The 6,000-nt window shown below is 36.1% G+C and overlaps 1 non-coding gene across 1 annotated transcript; it reads right to left on the bottom strand.

Moving 5' to 3' along the window:
• Window positions 1-1,602: 1,602 nt before the first annotated feature.
• LOC148583680 (small nucleolar RNA R71) lies at window positions 1,603-1,709 on the bottom strand. The gene has a single exon (XR_015909177.1). It is a non-coding gene; the product is annotated as a small nucleolar RNA R71 (small nucleolar RNA).
• Between the last annotated feature and the right edge of the window lie 4,291 nt (window positions 1,710-6,000).

The raw sequence follows: 6,000 nt of genomic DNA, 5'->3' as shown, positions 1-6,000 counted from the left end.
AAGCTGCTGTAAATTATAAATCTAATTGGTTTCTTTTTTTGTAAGGTCATTTATCTCAAAATTTAGCTATCATTCTATACGATGCCTGCCCTATGCACTTGAGCCCTCCATCAAGCTAGGGTACATGATCTCCTTCTAGGTTTTAGTATGTCCATTGTTGTTCAAGTTTTATTCTTTGATTATATTGTTACAATAATGTGTTGTACTTGACTGGTATTTGGTTGGAGTATGTATTTGTTTTAGGGACAAGTGTTTTTGCAAAGTTTGGGGGTATGCTATGAGCCATACCTATTCCAACTAGCATCTCACAGAAAATTGTAGCACTGAAGCTACTATCAACAGTCTGGCTGAAGACGGTAAACTCATCGCTCTTGGGAGGCATCCCATTCCATGACAAGTGTTCCTACATTCAAGTTTGGGGTATGCTACGAGCCATACCTTTGTCCAACTAGTTTTCTCATATCCCAGGTAAGATCTTTCCATGTTTTTCTACACATTGAAGACAATGTGTAATTCAAGTTTGGGGGTATGGGGAACACACATACACTTTGTCTAAAAAATTTTGAAATTTTTGATATTTTTTGAAAATTTAAAAATTAAAAAATTGCATGTTCATGTTATTCGTGAGAGTTTAGTTGATCTATAAACTATGATTTGAATTTAATTGGTGAGCTTAAACTGTTGATCATATATCTGATGGCGAGAATTCAAAGATTGGTTACTTACTTTTGACATTTGAGAATTCACTTATTTTAATTTTAAATTGCCACAAGTACATTAGCACATAATTTGTGAGGTATGACATGTGAATCTAATTCTGTATGTTTTAATGTCTTGGGTGAAGCCAGGGATTGCTTGATTTTGTTTAGAATTTTTTTCCCTTAGTTAATTTTTGTTCAATTTTAATTTTATTATTTTTGGTTTCTGTACTGTAAGTCTCGTTCTACAGCCTTGCGATCAAGTGCACTGCTATAGTACGTTGAAGCTGCTGTAGTTCTCTTTTATTTTCGATCTACACAGCGCATGTGTGCCCCTGCGCGCACGAGCACATCCATGCACACACACAGTTCTGCCCTAGTGCGATCGAGCACACCTAATAGTGCGATCGAGCGCACTCGTTCGACACACTTCGGTCGGCCAACAGTAAGTGGTTCTTTTTATATTTAGTTTAATTTATGTTTTTATGTTGTTTTTGTTATTTAATTTTCTTTTTACTTTAATCATGCGGAGAGACAATTCACCCCCAGTGTTGAGGCCGATAAAAAGTTCATTCAGTCCCCAAATCCTCGACTAGCCATCATGCATTGATCTCCAGCCTATTATGCGAAACAATTACAAATTATCGCCACATCTGCTCAATTTGGTTCCACGCTATAGAGACACACCTACTGAGGACCCATATCTACATTTTCGAGAGTTCTTTGATCTCTGTAGGATTCAAAATATCTAGAGTTTGACTCCAAAAGGAATCAGATTAATCCTTTTTCCTTAAGAGATAATGCTAAGTTATTGTTCAATTCTTTGGTTGCAGGTTCTATTCACAATTAGGAGGAGTTGGCCACAAAATTCTTAAAGAAGTTCTTCCCAGCCCGAAAGACAAGGAAATTGTGAAGAGAGATTCAGACCTTCCAACAAAAAGACTGGGACCTTTTCTTTGAGGCATGGGAGCACTTTAATTGGCTACTTCTCAAATGCCCACATCACAACGTATCTCAAAACGATCAAGTACAAGCCTTCTATAAGGGTTTAAATGATTCTAATAAAGGTCTTGTAGATTTAGCTTGTGGTGGCATGTTGATGGAGAAAAGCAGTGATGAAGCGATGGAACTCTTTGAGACCTTAAGTGAGAACTCTCAACAATTCTCTTCCAGAGGGAGACAAGGACTCAAAAGAAAGGACATACATGAAGTGAGCACAAATGGTGGAATTCAGAGTCAAATGGCCACTATGGAAAGAAAGCTGGATATGATAGTCAAAGCCATGACTAGTCATAGCATTACCCCAATTCAGAAAGTGGCACAAGTCAAGGTATGTGCAATATGTTCTCATTCTGACCGCACCATTTAGACTTTCCCATGTTCTCATTTGTATATCAGGAGCCAACAAACTATATGGACCAAAACAGTGACCCTCCACCACAAGTGGTCAAACCAAAGCTAGAGCCGAAAAAGAATGACCTTGAAGGTGCCATGATCTAGTTCTTGAATGTGCGGCAAAATACTAATGCTCAAAACAATCGAGCCTTTCAGAAACTTGAAGCAACAACCAGTCAAGGCATTCAGGGATTAGAGGCACAAGTGGGGCAGATGGCCAAAGAGTGGTGCGAAGAAGAGAGGGACGAATTTCTAGCTCCTAATGTAAGAGGTCACGAGAAACTAAAGGTTGTAACAACCCTTATAAGTGGTAAGGTCATTGATAGCAAGGTGGGAAATGATGAGACAATACAAGCATCTCCAGGTGAAGCCACAACTTCCAAGGTAAGTGAAAAGGAGAAGGTGAATGCACCACCCTTCCCTCAGAGGTTAGTAAAACCAAAGAAAGAAGAGCATTGTTAAGTGCCAAAATATTCATATTTTTAGCCTTAACTTACATGTTTTAATCCTTTAGTTTTAGTTAATTCATGCCATTTTACTTCCTTTTTGTATTTTCTTTGTTTTATAGGTTTTTGGAAGAAAAGAAAGCGTTTCTGGAAAAATTCTAAGTTTAAAGGGCAAATTGGGGAGACCTAGAAGATATGGTTAAGCTTAGCCAATCACGGTTAAGTTTAATCCAATAAAGGAAATAAGTAAATCGGAATTTCTCAAATAATAGTCAAAATCAGATTGGAGGCAAAATTGGATTCTACATACGTCTCGGTATTTTGACCATTACTTTCAGCTCAAATATCCGATTGAGGTGATTCAAGCGGCATTGGAAAATGCTACAAATCATTGTGAAATAGTATTTTTCCAATTCAGAGCACCGCAAGGCCAAAATCACGCCGCAAGTTAAGACCGCAATTCTGGGCGAATCCTACTCCGATTTGGACTTAGGTTTTCTTTATCCCAATTGGACTTGGACTTAAATTTTCGAAATTCCTAGGATTACTAGGGCTTCTAGGACTCTCCTAATCCCTATAAATAGACCTCTAAGCCTCACAATTCAATAGAAAATTTAGGATCCTTGGAAGAGGCACAACTTGGGGAGAGGAATTTGGAGGCTACTTCTAGGAGTAGTTTTCGGTTCTTTCTTTCCCTTTTCTTTGTAGTTTTATTTTCATTATGTGTAACTAACTCTTTAGGAGGGCTAGATGTTGTGCAAAAATCTACCTAAATTAATAGCTAAATAATTGTACGTTTTAACTTGCAAGTGCACAAGATCAAAACAATAGTATAGTGTAGCAAGTACGAGGTCGAACCCACGAAGATTGTGATTTTGTTTAGAATTAATTAAAAATATCAATTTGTCACTGAATTGATACCGTGAAAAAGAAATAAAAAGATATAAAGATAAAATAAAAGTAAAGGCAGGGCTTTGATATCCACTACTAATTATGCTTAATTAATATAACAATATGCCAATGATTCAATCATATTATGAATACCTAATGTTTGCCAACCTAAGGGCATGGGTGTATACTCCTTAAACTATTGATTTCCCTAAGCAACGAGTTAGGCATGGGTGTATACTCTAACTCTTTTCTTTCCTAAAGGATTTAGCATGGTATATACTAAGTTGTTTTTTAGAAAAGCATATGTTCTATGGAAATCGACAAACACATGAGGCCTAGGGCATGGGTGTATACTCCCGGTTCCCCATGTTGATTAACCCAAGAATCGCGGTGTGGATTCTTTTGTTACTTATGTTAAACCCAGGACTCGGTCATCCAAATTGATTTAACTAACTAGTCCATACCACATGCATATAATGGCCAGTCACATACATATGAGGAATTCATGAAAATATGAATTAATCAAGTTAAGCAACACAATATGATTATCACAAAGACGCCAATATTGAAATATTAAATAAACATAATTAGGGCTTCAATCTAGCCCTCCTTAAGAGTTAGTTACACATAATTAAAATAAAAGACAAAAGAAAAGGAAAAGAAAGAACCGAAAACCGTTCCTAGAAGTAGCCCCCAAATTCCTCTCCCCAAATTGTGCCTCTTCTAAGGATTTTAGAATGAATTAAATTGTGAGGCTTAGGGGTCTATTTATAGAGCTTAGGAGATTCCTAGAAGCACTATTAATCCTAGTAAATTCGGAGTTTTAAGTCCAAGTCCAACTAGGATAGAGAAAACCTAAGTCCAAATTATAGTAGGATTGCCTAGAATTGCGGTCTTAACTTACGGCGCAATTTTGACCTTGCGACGCTCCGAATTGGGGAAATACTATTTCGTAATGAATTGTATAATTTTGAGTTAGCTTTCCAATGCCACTTGAATCACCTTAATCTGATATCTGAACTGAAAGTTATGGTTAAAATACCGAGACATGTTCAGAATCTAATTTTACATCCAATCCGATTTGTCTGCAATGTGAGAAATTCCGAATTGATCCTTTCCTCTATTCGATTAAACTTAACCATGATTGGCTAAGCTCAACCATATCTTCTAGGTCTTCCCAATTTGCCCTTTAAGCTTGTAATTCTTCCAGAAACTCTTTCTTTTCTTCCAAAAGCCTAAAAAACAAAGAAAATACAAAAAGGAAGTAAAATGGCCTAATTAACCAAAACCAAAGGATTAAAACATGCAAGTTAAGGGATGAAAATATGAATATTTTAGCACTTATCACTAGATTGAAGCCCTAATTATGCTTATTTAATATTTCAATATTGGCGCCTTTGTAATGATCTTGTTGTGGTATTTAACTTGATTAATACCTGCTTGCATGAATTCCTCATATGTGTGTGCCTGATCAACATATGCATGTGGTATGAACTAGTTAGTTAAATCAATTTGGATGGCCGAGTCCTGGGTTTAATAAAAGTAACAAAAGAATCCACACCGCGATTCTTGGGTTAATCAACATGGGGAACCGGGAGTATACGCCCATGCCCTAAGCCTCATGTGTTTGTTAATTTCCATAGAGTACATGCTTTCCTTAGGAACAACTTAGTATACACCATGCTAATTCCCTTAGAAAAGAAAAGAGTTAAGAGTATACGCCATGCCTAACTCGTTGCTTAGGAAAATCTATAGCTTAAGGAGTATACTCCATGCCCTTAGGTTGACAAACATTAGATATGTATAACATGATCAAAGCATTGGCATATTGTTATATTATCTAAGTATGAATAGTAGTGGATATCAAAGCCCTGCCTTTACCTTTATTTTGTCTTTATATCTTTTTATTTTTCTTAATACCAAATCTATGACAATTTGATATTTTAATTAATTCAAAACAAAATCACAATCCTCGTGGGATCGACTTCGTATTTGCTGCACTATACTATTGTTTTGATCTTGTGCACTTGCGAGTTAAAACGTACTAAATATTATCTATTAATTTAGGTAGTATTTAGCACAACAAGCATCTTTTAGATATTTTTGAAACTTTGTGAAAAGTTAAAATAAACATTCATTTATTAGATGCAATTCAGCAAATTCGTACTTATACTAAATTTTTAAAGGACTGCTGCACTCATAAAAGGAAGTTTCAAGATCATGAAAAAGTGTTTTTAACAGAAGAGGTAAGTGCAGTGTTGTTGAGAAAGTTGCCACCAAAGCTGAAAGATCAAGGCAGTTTCACTATTCCTTGCAAGATAGGTAATAAGCTATTTGAGCATGCATTATTGGATCTAGGAGCGGCTATCAACCTAATGCAATACACTGTGTATGTTGATGTGGTATTTTTGTGTCCAAAAATATCAATAATAAAAATTACCACTCGCAATAGTACGAATCCTGTAGGATAGGGCTATATTGAGGGTGTCGAACCTCAAGGACTGCAGGGGTTTAATTATCCAAATTAAAAGATCAAAGTTAACTTAATTAAAATAGAGTGGTATTGATTT

Source organism: Corylus avellana, chromosome 9 (genome assembly GCF_965113065.1).
Source record: "Corylus avellana chromosome 9, dhCorAvel1.hap1.2, whole genome shotgun sequence".
Classification (NCBI taxonomy): domain Eukaryota; kingdom Viridiplantae; phylum Streptophyta; class Magnoliopsida; order Fagales; family Betulaceae; genus Corylus; species Corylus avellana.
Note: the sequence above shows the minus strand (reverse complement) of the source record. Positions and strands in the feature narration are given on the sequence as shown.